We start from the raw sequence: 21,295 nt of genomic DNA, 5'->3' as shown, positions 1-21,295 counted from the left end.
AATGCTTGTTAAATTATAGTAAATCCCAGTGGAGAAGGTCACGCGGCTGTTAAAAGCCCCATGGTTCCACACGGAGAAAGAAGAAACCAGGATGAAGTGAGAGCGACTTAGCAGCCAGAACCGCAGGCCACCACACCCCTGTCCCAGTCGCCTCGTATGTACACAGATGGGTCTGATTTTAAGTGCGTCCATGGACCAGAAACAAGCATCCTGGGACCGGATTGCTCACTTTGCCACTGGATTCAAGCTAGCCTGGCTGATGAGGGGTGTCACCCCAAAACCGATCTGACGAAGCTTGTTTCCGGTCCAGGGAAGGCATGGCTTGGCAGTTCGGGCTGGACTGTTCCCAGGAGGCACAGGGTCAAGACTGATTTGCATATGGCTGAGTCACAACTGGGGTGGCGAAGTGAGCTAAAGAACTATGATGGAATCAACCCAGATCTGCGACGGGGGGGTGAGTGTCTGAAAAGTTTCAGACACTCCCTCCGCCCATCCCCTCCTTGTGTTTGCTTACAGAGACTCTTTTGCCAGCACAGAAGGTGTATAATTCTCAGTGCATCAGCACCGCTACCTGTGGTGCTGGAGCTTGGGGACTCTGCAGGCTGAGGAAAACCAGTTTTTCCGTCGGATGTTAACCCTGCCTCACACTACCTCTAGTTATGTCATCCATTCTGAATTAAAACAGGGTTTTGTCTCTGATAAGGTCCTAATGGTGCCTCTTTTATTATAAGTTAGCCGGTGGACAAACCCTGCCGTAATGCTATGCAGGGAAATCATTCTTGATTGTCTCAACCTGGGTAAGGTCTTTCATATCCCATGGCTGAGATATTTTCGTGACAATTTTGCAAGTCTGGGGCTTTCTTCTTTCAATACTGAAACTAGCAGTTTAATCAAAGCTGACAAAACAGAGGTCAAAGCATTATTTGTTGAGCACTGTGAAGATTTACAAAAAATGAGTTAGCAAAATCGTCAGTTATAGATCATTATTTATAGGCGAACACCCCATTTATTTATCTTTAGATCTTACATAAAGGGAGCTCCTTTTTAAGTCGAGCTTGGGTGAGCAGCGCAAACCGCTGCGGTCTCCAGCGAGCTCTATTGTTAGGGACTTGCTGTCTTGCCTCGGAAGCGGGACAGGAGATGGGCACGCGCATTGCGATTTGAGCAGGTGTACGCGCATGTACACCCACGCGCTGTGCACATTTCCTGTCCCGCTTCCGAGGCAAGACAGCCTCCTGCAATCAATCACACACACGCGCACACACACACACAGACACACGCACGCGCCCACACACACACACACACGCACACACACAGACGCGCGCACGCAGACACGCGCACACACACACACATGCGCGCACACACACACACACACACACACACACACACATGCACACACACATATTTATTTATTTATTTATTTTTTTAATTTGTAACGCGCACAAATGCCCTGGGGCGTCTCGGCGCTGCGGACCGCAGGCAAAATCTATGAACAGGATTACTGATTGAACAGCCAAGTCTTTAGCCTCTTCCTAAAAGGAAGCAAGGACTGGCACTCTCTTATCTCCAAAGGGAGAGAGTTCCAGAGTCTGGCTGCCGTAACAACAAAGCGTCTGTCACCCCAGGCTACCGTTTTTGTGCGTGGTACAGTGAGCTGATGACAGACACATGCGCACACACACCCCCCACACACACACACACACACACATGCGCAAGCACACGCACACACACACACACACACACGCACACACACACGCCGCCGCCCCCCAGATCCCACGGTACAACTAAGTCCCACTCACAGAATCAATGGCCTCAGCCGCCACTCCTGCCTTCTTACTTCTGCAGCCACCGCGGGGCTCTCCCTCTGGCATGGGAGCCCTGCGTCACCTCTGCTCATCTGGGCCAGCGACTCCGTGGGCGCGGGCTTCCCGCAGAAGACGGAAGTCCCGCCCCACGACAGGCGTGACGCTCTAGAGTCCAAGAAGAGCTATGAAAAAGTGATTTAGAGAAACTGATTGTTTGCGACTTTACAGGAGTACATTGCAAAGGGAGCGGAAGAGACGGATCGATAGTGCTCTCCCCTGTGGGATCTGAAAGAAAATATATGACACAGGTACACCATCTTGGATTAATAAGGTTTTCAGAACCTCTGAACCACGAGATAAAGAGGACCCGTGGTCTCAGGAGACAAGAATGCGTTGTAAAGCATAACACCATCACTGAGCTGGGACAATGACTGGACAGGAGTTTATATAGTGTTGCTAAGTTTAGTGTGCAGGAGAAAAAAAATGAGAAATAATCCAGTGTGTGCATTTGTGTAATTCAGAGATGCACAACACTTATCCAGGGGTCCGATACACTCATACATATATACTGTTCACTGAAAATAACAACGTTTAAAGTGGAGTTATACATAGGTATTCTAATAGTAAAAATACAGCTTTAAAAAAAATGTGAAATTCACCAGTGATGCATAAATGACACAAGCAAAACTTGCACCGCCATTGATTTCATTTGTCACCATTGATGTAATATGTGGGGGCATATAGCGGTGGTAGTAATGCCCAGGTTAGTTACGTATAACTGGAGAATTAGTGTTTTTTTCTGCATTAGGGACTTGACTGTCAAGTACTGTAGAGTAGTTACACGTTTCTGTGCGATGTGTGTGTCACACCACGGCATAGTGTGCATGCTTATACACAGTGCTTCTTTTAAATGTCTCTTTAATTGCTTAGCCAGGGACTAAAAAAATGGGACCTATGAGGTCTACAGAATGGGAAGCATCCTTTACAACGCAACTTTTACCACGCAGTGCCTTTATGACGCAACTTTTACAACGCAAACCATTACAACGCATTGCGCTGGGGGGCGCTCTAGGATAGGGAATACGTTTAATTTACTATCCAACACCTTCCCTAGTGTCCACGGGGACTGGAGTTGGAATAGTAAGTTAAACTTTTCACTATCCAGCACCCCAAAGCGCTATGCGTTGTGAAGGCATGCGTGGTAAAAGCATGCGTTGTAATGTCATACATCCCTACAGAATGCTGTGCATTCAAAATGCCAACAGGACACATCCTGCAGACTACCTCATATGTACCAATATATCATCACAGGAAGATTCAAATCGCATACAGAGACACCCCTAGACCCCGGGGTCTAGACAAGGATCCCATGAGGCCACAATAATGGTAGGCTGTGGTATAAAAGATGTCATCAGCTATTCAGCCTAGCAAACAGTCCAGAGTCCTCAAAATCTCCTGGACATTGTTGGACTCATTCATTCCACGCAATCAGTAGAATACGGTAGGGTTGGTATGCCCACATTTTTAAGGACTCCTTTGAAGCTGCCAGCCCCTCAGTGGCAGTGACCTGGAAAGTTTAGCCCAGATTTTCCCGGCAGCTCGTCTCCCTGATAGTCAGGTGTTTGGCACATGGATGCTCAGGTGCACGCAGGAGGTTTGGGGACTGGGATACAGTATGTGCTGTAGTCTTGGATGCAGTGAGGTGGCCATCACTTGGCACACTGAGTGGAAGCAGTCTTTTGGCGCTGGTCACCCTAAGAAGTACCGGTGCCTATGGGATTTGTAGAGTAAATAGTCAGGAGTTTGTCCATCTGATGCTTCCAGGAGCTCAGGTGCTCAACTCCCTGCTGCGCACCACATCTCAGGACTGGCAGACTGGATACCAAGGGCTTTCTGCAATAGATGCTCTGCAGCGCTCTTCACCACGATGGGTACCAGTGCTCGGGCTTGGCAGACTGCATCCTCAGGCGTTATCCAACTGATGCTTTGCAGCATTTAAGCGCACATCACGCTGTTGCGTACCAGTGCTCAGGACAGGCTGACTGGATATCAAGGACTTTCTGCAATAGATGCTCCGCAGCGCTCATCACCTCGATGGGTACCAGTGCTTGAGTACCAGTGCTCTGGGCTTGGCAGACTGCATCCTTGTATGTAATCCAGGCTTATACCGGAATCTCCTAGTGTGGGGTAAGTACAATCTAAAAAAGATAACCCAGTTATTAAATTACTGTGCCACTATGAGTGGTAAAAAACCGCAGTGGATAGGTGACAAGTGGTAGACTGATGGCTGATAGATACTTAGACTGGAAAAGGAACTGATGTCTTGTAGTGGTAGCCATCTTCCGCGAACGATGCACCGGAAGGGAGCATCCAGAAGGAGAAAATAAGACAGCGAGTGGTATTAGTAAGTTAATCAATTCGCCTGTATGGGAGCCGAGTGGCGGGTTATAAGGACCCGCTGATAGTCAACCGGGATCGATGTCCACGGAATCCTGGAGCTCGAGGGACACCAGTGGCATGTGCAGGGGAACCGTTTGGGGAGAGCAGTAAGACACGCATGCGTAGTAAATAACATGGTCATGGGGATGAATGGTGTGCAGACCCACACGTGCCATCTTGGATGAGGCAGAAGTGAGAATTGTGATAATTAGTAAGGAACAGCCGTAGGAAAGGACCGTCAGTATTGCAGGAAACCTGTCATATTGAAGATGCTGCATACCGGTGTGTATAGTACGCGTAATGATTAGAGTGCGAATAAAGACTGGCAATTTGATCCACATTGCAGGCGAATTAAGGCAACAGCGAAAACTGCCAGGAGTTATGAGCACATCGATAAATAAATTACCAGAATCAACCAGGGGCACTAGATTTGGGCAGAGAGTAATCGCATGGTATTTGTAACCACTTTCTCCCCAGTTTCCAACCAAGAGAGGAAATGACCTGACCTCATCACAAGAGATAGCCAAAGAAATTCAACTTTTTTCTCCATATTCTGTACCTGGTCTGGGAGTTGATAGCCATCCTGCGTGGCTTTAACCGATTCTTGAAAGGCAGACAGAAGTAACTGAGCCGTGTAATCCCCATGGATTGCAGAGAGAAGAACCAAATGAGATCCTTCATAAACCTTTTCCAAAGCTGCATCCACTTCCTTGTCTGCAGGCTCCTTTAAAATGTTCTCCTCCGATATAGGAGGTCTGCCAGCAAGGCCTGCAGCGATAGGATCAACATGGACAGACTCCGCAGTATCTTCTCCAATCCCTCTAGCGGATATAGCTTAGACATGAATCAAGGAATATTAATCTTGTCTGGCTCTTTCCTGCGATTGAGAATAACATCCAAGACACATTGATGGACAGGAACTCCAGTACTGACATGCTTTTTAACCATCTTATGGTTCCCGGCTGAGGGTGGGTGGAGTTAGTTTGCATTTCATGTTTTGTTTTGCTGTCCTGTGATTGGTTGATATATCTTATAGGTAAATAACTGGTCAAGGACCCGGAAACATAGATGTAATGAGCTCTAGAATGGCATTTCCTCTAATATTTCTATTCAGAAGAGACCCGGACACCCAGCCAATCATAACCATAACTGTTTCCCTACTGTTAATGGTCACCTGCGCGGTTAGATGTCAAATGTACCCATGATGCTTCTACAGTGCTGTATTCAGACCTTTTGGTCCTGTTTGTTAAAGAAGGGGCACCATCGAGCCTCCTTCAGCCTCGAACTAAGGGGGACAGTGGCCCCTCCATAAAATTAATGGGGGGCTCCGTCCAGCCTCGTCAATCCCCAACTTGTTCCTGATGATATTATACGTTATAGGTTCCTGATATGTTACATTAAATTATTATCACACAGTCTTCCAACAGTCTGGGGGTGACTTTCCGAATAGTTCCAAGGTTCCCATCGCAGACACATTCTACCATAGTTTGGAAAAAAAGTTGTGACGATTTGTCCGCTATTGGTGGTTATGTCATGCTGTAGGAGTCCACATGTGTTATGGCTTGCATGCGCATGCACCAACACGTGCACGAGTACAGAATGATGCAGGCAACATGTTTTTTATTGACTGATCTAAGATTGTAATTAAAAAAAGTACATTCCATTTGCGTGAAAATGCTTTCTTTTTAGTGGAAAGCCAGACAATAAAAGAAAGACATGTGGTATCTAGGATATGGGCTTGAAAAAACACACATCTTTTTCGTTTGTGCCTCTTGCTGTCCTTTTTAGGTCTCGCCTGACTCAGCGCTTACGCTGCTCTGTCGAGACTTCAAGGAAGGGCTTCAAAAAATGCTACCGCCGGCTACAGCTTGCAGTGCATGTGCGCGGGCGCGCGATTGAGCAGAGGCGCCATATGGCGTGATTACTGCTGCGCGCCCACCACTACCGGTTGCAGGACCACAGGCAATGCCTTTCTCTTACTGACTCCTGCGTTTCGAGCAGTACCAGTGTTTACCCACTTATTCCCTCAAGGAAATCCGGGGCCACTATAGAGCTTGCTGCGGCTGCAAATTCACCAAAGCATTAATTTTTCCACAACATGATCGTCTTTATTCCATGTGTATTTGTAGAATTAAACAAAAATCTAGATTCCCATGTTGTATCTTATTTTGCCAACTAGTGGTTGATCTTTAAAAAGCAACGTAGTAAATATTTTTACTTGTCGATTTTAGGTGATGGTTTATATGGCAAATGCTGACGTCGACCATAAGCTGCACAGCAAATAACATAATCTCCATCTTTTAATTGTATTTTACTCCTTCGGAAACAATCTTTTGTACTGACTTTCCATGGTTATTGGGGAAATCCAGCTACTAAGGATACACGCGCTAGATTGGTAATGTTTCTTTACTTATCATGCAAGATGTTACATGTTGTAGTGACCGTATTTTTGGCTCTATTTCTGAGTGATGGTGGCTTTAAGCTTGCTACCATCCTGAATCTCTATTCTTGCCTTGTGTTGGTCCTTTTTAGGCCTTTTTCAGAACCTAGAAGCATAAACTAGAGGGTAGCTGCTTAATATGATGATAGATCCCTTATTCTTGACTCTAATCCATCTATTGCCTATTGGCTTTGACATAATTATGTGTCCTTTCATCATCATACCTAAAGTAGAGGGTGGATCCTGTAGTCCTGACTTTATGGTATGGTTTGTGTATGTACTCTGACAGAGCTAAGTGTTATTTCATCCTTCTCAGGCCTACAAGGCCCAGAACGAGAGAGACTCCATTTTGCTTTCTGTCCCTACAGACTGAGATGCTTGCAGGGTAAAGGTGATGTTTTAGTTATGAGGTGTTGTTCGCCCTTTGCGAACTGGAGAGAACCGGCCAGAGCTGAATCTAATCAGGAAGTGTCTCTGGGCTCAGGTCTCTAGACGAAACAAGCAGCTGGTCACTGTGGGAGCGTCTAGCGCAAGGAGCCTGGTACATGGAATCGGTGGGAGGAGGTGTTATGGCAGAGTTTTTGGCTTTACTTAGAAGTGATATAGATCATTAATCCTGCTCGCATCTAGTATAGGTATTCTTAGCCTGTGTTGGCCCTTTTAAGCCCTTTTTCCAGACCTAGAAGAGGATAGCTGCTTAATATGCCTTTATTCTTGACTTTAACCTGTCTATTGCCTATTGGCTTTGACATATTAGACATATTGGTATGGTTTATGTAGGTATTCTGACAGAGCTAAGGAGCATTTCACCCCTTTCAGGCCTAAAGCTAGAGAGACTCCATCTTGATGGAAGCAGGGAGGCTTTTCAGGGCAAAGGCGAAGTTTATAGTTAAGGCTGTTTTCCACTTGGAGAGAACCGGTCTGGGCCAGCCCTTATCGGTAGGCTGTATTATTCTCTGTGTAGAAGACACAACAAAAGGCCGGCCGGCTGGTGTGTGTCCTTGATGCGAGGTGATGCAGAGACCTGGTAAGCGGAGGGCTGATGGATGGAACTTTCCATGAGGAAACAGCATTCTATATTTGTGAAGTGCAGAGGCGGAGTCAGTCAGTCAAGCAGAGGGGAGTCGAGGAGTCAGTCGAGGAGAGAGTCCAGCAGAGAGGAGAGCAGTGGAGTGGAGTTGGCAGAGAGAGAGAGAGAGGGTTCAATCTGGAGAAGAGCTGAGTTGAATAGTGAGCTGGAACTGAAGGAAGCAGTCAGAAGCAGTTGTTTATCAGGAGGAAGTGTGAATAGCTGGAGTCTGAAGTAATGCCTTTTAGAAGAGATAGAGGAGAGCTCGTGGATTAACCTATGGGAGCAGATGGAATTGGACATTGGCGCAGAGAAAGAGCGACTAAGATAGTAGAATGAACGGTGATCAGAGCGGCAGGAACCATTAAAGAGTGAAGACGCAAAGTGGAGAGACAGTCAGAGCGGGGGAGAGGAGTCCAGAGACAGAGCGATCAGCGCAGAGGTGTACCCAAGAGTGCAGGAGAGGAGAGAGAGCATGAGATGAGCCAAGGCACAGACGAGAGAGGAACCCAGATGACAGCTAGAACAAGACTTCACACTAATCAGGTGATATTGTTTTCATCACATTAGCTACACTTAATCTTTTCCCTTTCAGCGGAGTGTTCCTGTTATGTGTAATCCTTCTCTTTCAAGCGGTGTGTTCTACCTATAGCCTTTGTTAGATTTGCATAAATGTTTATATTACTGTAATAAATGTCCCCAGTTTATAACTAACTGGCGTGTAGTCCCTATTCTTGTTCACTAAAGGTAAATGGCACTTCTAGGTGTTTGCTAGGCGCATGAATGGATGAGTAATCCCAATCAGGTGAGTGGTGATCACATAAATAGGGAGTGAGTGGACCTTTGATGCCAAGAGCAGGTAATACACAATAATCTGGACCCACATCTAAAGTTATTATTGTAGTTTCATCCCGAGTAGACAGCTGAGATAATATCCCAATATATATATATATATGTATAGGTGTTCATAGGAATGTGGTCGTCGTTTGACACGCGGCGTTAATGAGAACGGCAGGAGGGATACTGCCGTGTAAAGCCACCGGATTGTGGTATAAAACTAAGTGAGAGCGTCAGGAGGGACACTGACGTGTAAAAGGGAGCATTGGGTTCTGCAGGCCCGTGTGTAGACGCACCAGATTGTGTGTCAGATCTGCCCTAGGGTAGAACGGTCTGGGTCGGGGTGACCGCGAGGCCAACTGATGTGAATAAGTGTAGTGTAGGGTATGGATATCCCTAGTAATCAGTGAGTATTCTTAGTATCCCTATAGATTTAGTGGTGTTTTTGATAATATGAGCTTGTATATTGCGAGTTCCCTATCCTCAGGTAGGTACCAGGTGCCTGGATAGGTGGTCCTGAGGACGGAAGGTGAGTACGTTTTGGCTGGGTCATAGGGGCCCCTGGGGGCTGATCCCATCTAAACAGAAAATCCAGCCATTACATTTTGGCGTAGTCGGCATCTTACGAACTCTGTGTGCCTGGCCATGTGTTTAGATTGTCTCCCATGTGTTGTGTGGGAGTGCCCTGAACGCCAATTACATTTTGGCGTAGTCGGCATCTTACGAACTCTGTGTGACCCCATGTGTTGTGAGTAAGCGCCAAACATTACATTTTGGCGTAGTCGGCATCTTACGAACTCTGTGTGCCTGGCCATGTGTTTAGATTGTCTCCCATGTGTTGTGTGGGAGTGCCCTGAACGCCAATTACATTTTGGCGTAGTCGGACAGTTTACGAACTCTGTGTGCCTGGCCATGTGCTTAGAGAGGTTCCCATGTGTTTTGAGTGAGTGCCATGAACGCCAATTACATTTTGGCGTAGTCGGACAGTTTACGAACTCTGTGTGCCTGGCCATGTGTTTAGATTGTCTCCCATGTGTTGTGTGGGAGTGCCCTGCACGCTAGTTCCATCTGGCGTAATGTTGCAGTTTATGTAGCCTGTTAGACCTATTGGCTTGAACAGTTGCAGCGTGAGGAGATTGTATTACATCATGGCATTTGGTTTATTCAGGGTGGAAGGAATGGTTTTCATCTTGGTGTTTAAACTGTCAGAGTTGAAGGATGGCATTACATGAGGAAGCCAGTTACATCTTTGTGATGGTCCAATTGTATAAATGTGTGTAAAAAGTGCTTTTAAATTGCCCATTAAATTGCTTGCTGCATCTGCTTATGCTGTGCAATGTGAAATGTGTTCATTTTAATATGATCTGTGGAGTTTTTAGAATATAGCTCCTTGTAAATATGACTTGTAAATAGCGCCATTTTAATGTGCCTTGTGAGGTGCATGTTCTCATGTTGATCTGCTGTGTTGCTTGTGAATGGTGCTTTGAATATATTCCTTGTGAAAAGCGTGTCGTTTTTTTGAGTTTGTTTATTGTCTTGTAAATATGGCTTTAGAATAGCGCCATTTTAATGTGCCTTATGAGGTGCATGTTCTCATGTTGATCTGTTGTGTTGCCTGTGAATGGTGCTTTGGATATATTCCTTGTGACAAGCGTGTTGTTTTTTGAGTTTGTTTACTGTCTTGTAAATATGGCTTTAGAATAGCGCCATTTTAATGTGCCTTGTGAGGTGCAGGTTCTCATGTTAATCAGTTGTGTTCCTTGTGCATTGCGCCTTGGAAATGTTGTTTGTGAACGGCTTGTCTTGTAAATATGGCTTGTGAATAGCGCCATGTGGTCATGGCTTGGACAGGGCATGTTCTCATTACGTTTGGCAGGAGAGAGCTGGATCTTTCTCGGGTGCTTGGGGATAACGTTTTTGAAAATATGTACGTGTCATTTGTAAACGTGAAGAAATGTGCTAATGATTTTCCCATGTATAACTGGACGTTGGGAAATGTTTCCATTTGAGCTGCCAAAGGGTTAATATCTTGAGTTGAGGTGGCAGCCTTTATTTTTTACATGCTGTCAACATGCATGGTTATCTGACCTGACTATAAAAGTCAGTGAATTATTTTAAGGATTTTTGATGGTTTGATTTTGACTTTTTTTTTTGGTTCCTTGGTCAGCCTACGTGCTTTGTCAGTTTCTTGACGGAAAGGTAACATCTTGTGTTTTGAGAAGGGTTCTGTTCATTTCACATTCCTTTTGAAATGCGTCTACGAATTTGTGTGGGTTCACCTTGGAATTGATGTGGTTATAAATCAACCTTACGGAGAAAGCTGTGTTCTTTTAAAATGAGTGAAATGTTAAAAAGATGGCCCGTTAGAATGCATGCTACGGGCTGTTTTCATTAATTATTTCTGTGAGGGGTTTCCATCTAGACAGGAATGTGATGGTTGCAATAATAATAGGTTTAGAATAATAAATCTTGCCCGACAGTGCGTGGTAACATGTGCTTTTAATTAGTGTGAGGCAACCATGTGCTTTTGAATAAAAAAGTTAAAATGTAACATTATTATTTTCCCCAATGTAAAATGAAAATGTATGTTTTTATAAATGTGAACTTAAATACAATGTTGAAATGTATATGTTGTTTTACAAATTATTTCTCTTTGACATATGGACCATGTTAATTCGTTTCTCAAATGCAACATGTATAATATTGTATGCCAAAGGTAGTTTCCCCTTTAAATGTCTTGCCTTTAGTTGAATTAGTTGGACAAACGTCTTTTTTTTAAAAAAATTGGATCTTTTTTAATTGGCAATACACTGTAACAGAATTGTTTTTTTTTTTTTTTTTATTAATATTAGCCTCCGTTAGTTTGAGAATCAGGCCATGAGAACAGGCATAAGGAATTTGTTTTTTGACCTTGGCAGACCAGCTGGTCTGCGCAGATGAATTTCCCTTCATTCTGCAAGTTTCGATCACGTCCCAGTGTGTTATGATGGGCTACAATCCAATTTTCTTCCGCGCACGGCTTGTTTATTTAAGGGCGGGGTGGCCTAGCTCTTCAGACTCTGACCATGGAAATTGGGAGGCTTGCAGTGCCCTGCTGATGCTGTCATCATTTGGCAGTATTACAATTTTTTTTTTCACACTGTAGCATGGCTCTTGCCCAGAAGGGTGAGACTGGCTTAGTTAGGATTAGGGTATGTTAGGCCCCACTCAATGTTACTAAAAGTTAAATTTTGAATGTTTTTAATTAATTAGGATATTTTCTTTTCAATAATGAAAGGCACCCGGGGTGCTTTTTAAATGGAAAATTTTATTTTACAAGAATAATGATACTTGTTCTCTGGTTTCTAGGATTGCTGCAGTTGGGGTGCGTGCGTGCATCTGCCCACTCCCTTTATTTGTTTTAGCTTTTTATTTTCATGTTATTATTTTAGTTTATTGTTTTGGATGATGGAACCAGACCAGACCAGACCAGACCAGACCGGGTGATGGATGGCCACATTGGAAGAAGTGTCCATGATGCAGGGTGGTGGCCTACACTGAAGAATTTGGACATTAAATAATCCCTTGGACAATCAGGCCCCACTTTTAAAGAACAAGAAAAAAAAATGTTTTATTTGTAACAGTATTATAAAAGAATTTGGACATTGAATAATAACTTGGACAAGCAGGCCCCACTTTTAAAAAGAAATGAAACCCAAACATGTTTTATTTGTTACAGGATTGTAAAAGGACTTGATTCATAATCCCTTGTACAAGCAGGCCCCACTTTTAAATAATATGTCACCTAATACAGTTTTTCCAAATGAAGGACTTTTTTCAATGATGGCGCACACATGTGCTCCACTGTGTGATTTAAGCTTGATGTTACACTAGTTATCTTGTAGACTGGGGTTGTAGTTTTCTTTATTGTTCTTGCATTTTCACCTTAATTGATCAAAGGGTGGTTACCTTACAATTTAGATGGTTCTGGGTGGTGTGTCTTTTAGTATGATTATGTGTTAATGTTTATCCAGACCTTGCAACAGTTTGTCATGTTCATTTCTCAGATTTCACCTTAAATTGACTAATGTCAGCAGGTAGGCCTCATTTAGGCCTATTGTTATTTTCATCTCACATATTAGCACCTACACCAATAGTTTCATGAGTCATCATTAGCTTAAGTTGCCTATAGTACGTAAGGCTCATTTAGGCCCTTTCTTGTTTTCTCATTAGAAGTTGAAACACATTTAGTTTTTAAGTTCACAACTGTAGGTAGGCCTTATTTAGCCTTAAGTTGTCCGAAGTAGGCCCATTTAGGCCCCTTGCTGTTTTTATTCAACACATAAGTCCCTACATCATTAGATTTCACCAGTTATCATTAGAAGTTGAGGCACATTTAGTTTGAGGATGCTTTGGTTAGTTTCTGTTGTTATCAGATCCAATTTCAGATATGTTTCAGCATTCGAGTCAAGGGTGCTTTGATTTGTTTTTAGGTTTCTATTCCCTACAATTGAGTTTCAGGTGGAATTTCCTTAAGTTGTCATTGTTTTTAGGGAGTTTTTTAGGTTTTGATTTGTTGATAGATTGTGTTGATGTTTGTTTATTTAGATGTTATTGTTTGTTAGATGTTCGCAAGATAAGGATCTAAGGGTGGATGGCAGGGATATTTAGCAGTGATATAGATCTTAATCTTGCTCACATCTAGGATAGGTATTTTTAGCCTATGTTGATAGATTGTGTTGATGTTTGTTTGTTTGGATGTTATTGTTTATATAGATGCTCGCATGATAAGGATCTAAGGGTGGAATGTTATGGCAGAGTTTTTGGCTTTACTTAGAAGTGATATAGATCATTAATCCTGCTCGCATCTAGTATAGGTATTCTTAGCCTGTGTTGGCCCTTTTAAGCCCTTTTTCCAGACCTAGAAGAGGATAGCTGCTTAATATGCCTTTATTCTTGACTTTAACCTGTCTATTGCCTATTGGCTTTGACATATTAGACATATTGGTATGGTTTATGTAGGTATTCTGACAGAGCTAAGGAGCATTTCACCCCTTTCAGGCCTAAAGCTAGAGAGACTCCATCTTGATGGAAGCAGGGAGGCTTTTCAGGGCAAAGGCGAAGTTTATAGTTAAGGCTGTTTTCCACTTGGAGAGAACCGGTCTGGGCCAGCCCTTATCGGTAGGCTGTATTATTCTCTGTGTAGAAGACACAACAAAAGGCCGGCCGGCTGGTGTGTGTCCTTGATGCGAGGTGATGCAGAGACCTGGTAAGCGGAGGGCTGATGGATGGAACTTTCCATGAGGAAACAGCATTCTATATTTGTGAAGTGCAGAGGCGGAGTCAGTCAGTCAAGCAGAGGGGAGTCGAGGAGTCAGTCGAGGAGAGAGTCCAGCAGAGAGGAGAGCAGTGGAGTGGAGTTGGCAGAGAGAGAGAGAGAGGGTTCAATCTGGAGAAGAGCTGAGTTGAATAGTGAGCTGGAACTGAAGGAAGCAGTCAGAAGCAGTTGTTTATCAGGAGGAAGTGTGAATAGCTGGAGTCTGAAGTAATGCCTTTTAGAAGAGATAGAGGAGAGCTCGTGGATTAACCTATGGGAGCAGATGGAATTGGACATTGGCGCAGAGAAAGAGCGACTAAGATAGTAGAATGAACGGTGATCAGAGCGGCAGGAACCATTAAAGAGTGAAGACGCAAAGTGGAGAGACAGTCAGAGCGGGGGAGAGGAGTCCAGAGACAGAGCGATCAGCGCAGAGGTGTACCCAAGAGTGCAGGAGAGGAGAGAGAGCATGAGATGAGCCAAGGCACAGACGAGAGAGGAACCCAGATGACAGCTAGAACAAGACTTCACACTAATCAGGTGATATTGTTTTCATCACATTAGCTACACTTAATCTTTTCCCTTTCAGCGGAGTGTTCCTGTTATGTGTAATCCTTCTCTTTCAAGCGGTGTGTTCTACCTATAGCCTTTGTTAGATTTGCATAAATGTTTATATTACTGTAATAAATGTCCCCAGTTTATAACTAACTGGCGTGTAGTCCCTATTCTTGTTCACTAAAGGTAAATGGCACTTCTAGGTGTTTGCTAGGCGCATGAATGGATGAGTAATCCCAATCAGGTGAGTGGTGATCACATAAATAGGGAGTGAGTGGACCTTTGATGCCAAGAGCAGGTAATACACAATAATCTGGACCCACATCTAAAGTTATTATTGTAGTTTCATCCCGAGTAGACAGCTGAGATAATATCCCAATATATATATATATATGTATAGGTGTTCATAGGAATGTGGTCGTCGTTTGACACGCGGCGTTAATGAGAACGGCAGGAGGGATACTGCCGTGTAAAGCCACCGGATTGTGGTATAAAACTAAGTGAGAGCGTCAGGAGGGACACTGACGTGTAAAAGGGAGCATTGGGTTCTGCAGGCCCGTGTGTAGACGCACCAGATTGTGTGTCAGATCTGCCCTAGGGTAGAACGGTCTGGGTCGGGGTGACCGCGAGGCCAACTGATGTGAATAAGTGTAGTGTAGGGTATGGATATCCCTAGTAATCAGTGAGTATTCTTAGTATCCCTATAGATTTAGTGGTGTTTTTGATAATATGAGCTTGTATATTGCGAGTTCCCTATCCTCAGGTAGGTACCAGGTGCCTGGATAGGTGGTCCTGAGGACGGAAGGTGAGTACGTTTTGGCTGGGTCATAGGGGCCCCTGGGGGCTGATCCCATCTAAACAGAAAATCCAGCCATTACATTTTGGCGTAGTCGGCATCTTACGAACTCTGTGTGCCTGGCCATGTGTTTAGATTGTCTCCCATGTGTTGTGTGGGAGTGCCCTGAACGCCAATTACATTTTGGCGTAGTCGGCATCTTACGAACTCTGTGTGACCCCATGTGTTGTGAGTAAGCGCCAAACATTACATTTTGGCGTAGTCGGCATCTTACGAACTCTGTGTGCCTGGCCATGTGTTTAGATTGTCTCCCATGTGTTGTGTGGGAGTGCCCTGAACGCCAATTACATTTTGGCGTAGTCGGACAGTTTACGAACTCTGTGTGCCTGGCCATGTGCTTAGAGAGGTTCCCATGTGTTTTGAGTGAGTGCCATGAACGCCAATTACATTTTGGCGTAGTCGGACAGTTTACGAACTCTGTGTGCCTGGCCATGTGTTTAGATTGTCTCCCATGTGTTGTGTGGGAGTGCCCTGCACGCTAGTTCCATCTGGCGTAATGTTGCAGTTTATGTAGCCTGTTAGACCTATTGGCTTGAACAGTTGCAGCGTGAGGAGATTGTATTACATCATGGCATTTGGTTTATTCAGGGTGGAAGGAATGGTTTTCATCTTGGTGTTTAAACTGTCAGAGTTGAAGGATGGCATTACATGAGGAAGCCAGTTACATCTTTGTGATGGTCCAATTGTATAAATGTGTGTAAAAAGTGCTTTTAAATTGCCCATTAAATTGCTTGCTGCATCTGCTTATGCTGTGCAATGTGAAATGTGTTCATTTTAATATGATCTGTGGAGTTTTTAGAATATAGCTCCTTGTAAATATGACTTGTAAATAGCGCCATTTTAATGTGCCTTGTGAGGTGCATGTTCTCATGTTGATCTGCTGTGTTGCTTGTGAATGGTGCTTTGAATATATTCCTTGTGAAAAGCGTGTCGTTTTTTTGAGTTTGTTTATTGTCTTGTAAATATGGCTTTAGAATAGCGCCATTTTAATGTGCCTTATGAGGTGCATGTTCTCATGTTGATCTGTTGTGTTGCCTGTGAATGGTGCTTTGGATATATTCCTTGTGACAAGCGTGTTGTTTTTTGAGTTTGTTTACTGTCTTGTAAATATGGCTTTAGAATAGCGCCATTTTAATGTGCCTTGTGAGGTGCAGGTTCTCATGTTAATCAGTTGTGTTCCTTGTGCATTGCGCCTTGGAAATGTTGTTTGTGAACGGCTTGTCTTGTAAATATGGCTTGTGAATAGCGCCATGTGGTCATGGCTTGGACAGGGCATGTTCTCATTACGTTTGGCAGGAGAGAGCTGGATCTTTCTCGGGTGCTTGGGGATAACGTTTTTGAAAATATGTACGTGTCATTTGTAAACGTGAAGAAATGTGCTAATGATTTTCCCATGTATAACTGGACGTTGGGAAATGTTTCCATTTGAGCTGCCAAAGGGTTAATATCTTGAGTTGAGGTGGCAGCCTTTATTTTTTACATGCTGTCAACATGCATGGTTATCTGACCTGACTATAAAAGTCAGTGAATTATTTTAAGGATTTTTGATGGTTTGATTTTGACTTTTTTTTTTGGTTCCTTGGTCAGCCTACGTGCTTTGTCAGTTTCTTGACGGAAAGGTAACATCTTGTGTTTTGAGAAGGGTTCTGTTCATTTCACATTCCTTTTGAAATGCGTCTACGAATTTGTGTGGGTTCACCTTGGAATTGATGTGGTTATAAATCAACCTTACGGAGAAAGCTGTGTTCTTTTAAAATGAGTGAAATGTTAAAAAGATGGCCCGTTAGAATGCATGCTACGGGCTGTTTTCATTAATTATTTCTGTGAGGGGTTTCCATCTAGACAGGAATGTGATGGTTGCAATAATAATAGGTTTAGAATAATAAATCTTGCCCGACAGTGCGTGGTAACATGTGCTTTTAATTAGTGTGAGGCAACCATGTGCTTTTGAATAAAAAAGTTAAAATGTAACATTATTATTTTCCCCAATGTAAAATGAAAATGTATGTTTTTATAAATGTGAACTTAAATACAATGTTGAAATGTATATGTTGTTTTACAAATTATTTCTCTTTGACATATGGACCATGTTAATTCGTTTCTCAAATGCAACATGTATAATATTGTATGCCAAAGGTAGTTTCCCCTTTAAATGTCTTGCCTTTAGTTGAATTAGTTGGACAAACGTCTTTTTTTTAAAAAAATTGGATCTTTTTTAATTGGCAATACACTGTAACAGAATTGTTTTTTTTTTTTTTTTTATTAATATTAGCCTCCGTTAGTTTGAGAATCAGGCCATGAGAACAGGCATAAGGAATTTGTTTTTTGACCTTGGCAGACCAGCTGGTCTGCGCAGATGAATTTCCCTTCATTCTGCAAGTTTCGATCACGTCCCAGTGTGTTATGATGGGCTACAATCCAATTTTCTTCCGCGCACGGCTTGTTTATTTAAGGGCGGGGTGGCCTAGCTCTTCAGACTCTGACCATGGAAATTGGGAGGCTTGCAGTGCCCTGCTGATGCTGTCATCATTTGGCAGTATTACAATTTTTTTTTTCACACTGTAGCATGGCTCTTGCCCAGAAGGGTGAGACTGGCTTAGTTAGGATTAGGGTATGTTAGGCCCCACTCAATGTTACTAAAAGTTAAATTTTGAATGTTTTTAATTAATTAGGATATTTTCTTTTCAATAATGAAAGGCACCCGGGGTGCTTTTTAAATGGAAAATTTTATTTTACAAGAATAATGATACTTGTTCTCTGGTTTCTAGGATTGCTGCAGTTGGGGTGCGTGCGTGCATCTGCCCACTCCCTTTATTTGTTTTAGCTTTTTATTTTCATGTTATTATTTTAGTTTATTGTTTTGGATGATGGAACCAGACCAGACCAGACCAGACCAGACCGGGTGATGGATGGCCACATTGGAAGAAGTGTCCATGATGCAGGGTGGTGGCCTACACTGAAGAATTTGGACATTAAATAATCCCTTGGACAATCAGGCCCCACTTTTAAAGAACAAGAAAAAAAAATGTTTTATTTGTAACAGTATTATAAAAGAATTTGGACATTGAATAATAACTTGGACAAGCAGGCCCCACTTTTAAAAAGAAATGAAACCCAAACATGTTTTATTTGTTACAGGATTGTAAAAGGACTTGATTCATAATCCCTTGTACAAGCAGGCCCCACTTTTAAATAATATGTCACCTAATACAGTTTTTCCAAATGAAGGACTTTTTTCAATGATGGCGCACACATGTGCTCCACTGTGTGATTTAAGCTTGATGTTACACTAGTTATCTTGTAGACTGGGGTTGTAGTTTTCTTTATTGTTCTTGCATTTTCACCTTAATTGATCAAAGGGTGGTTACCTTACAATTTAGATGGTTCTGGGTGGTGTGTCTTTTAGTATGATTATGTGTTAATGTTTATCCAGACCTTGCAACAGTTTGTCATGTTCATTTCTCAGATTTCACCTTAAATTGACTAATGTCAGCAGGTAGGCCTCATTTAGGCCTATTGTTATTTTCATCTCACATATTAGCACCTACACCAATAGTTTCATGAGTCATCATTAGCTTAAGTTGCCTATAGTACGTAAGGCTCATTTAGGCCCTTTCTTGTTTTCTCATTAGAAGTTGAAACACATTTAGTTTTTAAGTTCACAACTGTAGGTAGGCCTTATTTAGCCTTAAGTTGTCCGAAGTAGGCCCATTTAGGCCCCTTGCTGTTTTTATTCAACACATAAGTCCCTACATCATTAGATTTCACCAGTTATCATTAGAAGTTGAGGCACATTTAGTTTGAGGATGCTTTGGTTAGTTTCTGTTGTTATCAGATCCAATTTCAGATATGTTTCAGCATTCGAGTCAAGGGTGCTTTGATTTGTTTTTAGGTTTCTATTCCCTACAATTGAGTTTCAGGTGGAATTTCCTTAAGTTGTCATTGTTTTTAGGGAGTTTTTTAGGTTTTGATTTGTTGATAGATTGTGTTGATGTTTGTTTATTTAGATGTTATTGTTTGTTAGATGTTCGCAAGATAAGGATCTAAGGGTGGATGGCAGGGATATTTAGCAGTGATATAGATCTTAATCTTGCTCACATCTAGGATAGGTATTTTTAGCCTATGTTGATAGATTGTGTTGATGTTTGTTTGTTTGGATGTTATTGTTTATATAGATGCTCGCATGATAAGGATCTAAGGGTGGAATGTTATGGCAGAGTTTTTGGCTTTACTTAGAAGTGATATAGATCATTAATCCTGCTCGCATCTAGTATAGGTATTCTTAGCCTGTGTTGGCCCTTTTAAGCCCTTTTTCCAGACCTAGAAGAGGATAGCTGCTTAATATGCCTTTATTCTTGACTTTAACCTGTCTATTGCCTATTGGCTTTGACATATTAGACATATTGGTATGGTTTATGTAGGTATTCTGACAGAGCTAAGGAGCATTTCACCCCTTTCAGGCCTAAAGCTAGAGAGACTCCATCTTGATGGAAGCAGGGAGGCTTTTCAGGGCAAAGGCGAAGTTTATAGTTAAGGCTGTTTTCCACTTGGAGAGAACCGGTCTGGGCCAGCCCTTATCGGTAGGCTGTATTATTCTCTGTGTAGAAGACACAACAAAAGGCCGGCCGGCTGGTGTGTGTCCTTGATGCGAGGTGATGCAGAGACCTGGTAAGCGGAGGGCTGATGGATGGAACTTTCCATGAGGAAACAGCATTCTATATTTGTGAAGTGCAGAGGCGGAGTCAGTCAGTCAAGCAGAGGGGAGTCGAGGAGTCAGTCGAGGAGAGAGTCCAGCAGAGAGGAGAGCAGTGGAGTGGAGTTGGCAGAGAGAGAGAGAGAGGGTTCAATCTGGAGAAGAGCTGAGTTGAATAGTGAGCTGGAACTGAAGGAAGCAGTCAGAAGCAGTTGTTTATCAGGAGGAAGTGTGAATAGCTGGAGTCTGAAGTAATGCCTTTTAGAAGAGATAGAGGAGAGCTCGTGGATTAACCTATGGGAGCAGATGGAATTGGACATTGGCGCAGAGAAAGAGCGACTAAGATAGTAGAATGAACGGTGATCAGAGCGGCAGGAACCATTAAAGAGTGAAGACGCAAAGTGGAGAGACAGTCAGAGCGGGGGAGAGGAGTCCAGAGACAGAGCGATCAGCGCAGAGGTGTACCCAAGAGTGCAGGAGAGGAGAGAGAGCATGAGATGAGCCAAGGCACAGACGAGAGAGGAACCCAGATGACAGCTAGAACAAGACTTCACACTAATCAGGTGATATTGTTTTCATCACATTAGCTACACTTAATCTTTTCCCTTTCAGCGGAGTGTTCCTGTTATGTGTAATCCTTCTCTTTCAAGCGGTGTGTTCTACCTATAGCCTTTGTTAGATTTGCATAAATGTTTATATTACTGTAATAAATGTCCCCAGTTTATAACTAACTGGCGTGTAGTCCCTATTCTTGTTCACTAAAGGTAAATGGCACTTCTAGGTGTTTGCTAGGCGCATGAATGGATGAGTAATCCCAATCAGGTGAGTGGTGATCACATAAATAGGGAGTGAGTGGACCTTTGATGCCAAGAGCAGGTAATACACAATAATCTGGACCCACATCTAAAGTTATTATTGTAGTTTCATCCCGAGTAGACAGCTGAGATAATATCCCAATATATATATATATATGTATAGGTGTTCATAGGAATGTGGTCGTCGTTTGACACGCGGCGTTAATGAGAACGGCAGGAGGGATACTGCCGTGTAAAGCCACCGGATTGTGGTATAAAACTAAGTGAGAGCGTCAGGAGGGACACTGACGTGTAAAAGGGAGCATTGGGTTCTGCAGGCCCGTGTGTAGACGCACCAGATTGTGTGTCAGATCTGCCCTAGGGTAGAACGGTCTGGGTCGGGGTGACCGCGAGGCCAACTGATGTGAATAAGTGTAGTGTAGGGTATGGATATCCCTAGTAATCAGTGAGTATTCTTAGTATCCCTATAGATTTAGTGGTGTTTTTGATA

At 43.1% G+C, this 21,295-nt stretch overlaps 1 long non-coding RNA gene across 1 annotated transcript; it reads left to right on the top strand.

Annotated features, from left to right (window-relative positions):
* Positions 1-7,254: 7,254 nt before the first annotated feature.
* LOC147746791 (uncharacterized) lies at positions 7,255-20,721 on the top strand. Its single transcript, XR_015307492.1, has 2 exons — positions 7,255-14,426; positions 18,066-20,721. It is a non-coding gene; the product is annotated as an uncharacterized LOC147746791 (long non-coding RNA).
* The last annotated feature ends 574 nt before the right edge of the window (positions 20,722-21,295 follow it).

Source organism: Lissotriton vulgaris, chromosome 1_1 (genome assembly GCF_964263255.1).
Source record: "Lissotriton vulgaris chromosome 1_1, aLisVul1.2, whole genome shotgun sequence".
Lineage (NCBI taxonomy): Eukaryota > Metazoa > Chordata > Amphibia > Caudata > Salamandridae > Lissotriton > Lissotriton vulgaris.
The sequence above is the reverse complement of the archived record's forward strand: the minus strand, read 5'-3'. Positions and strand labels throughout refer to the sequence as shown.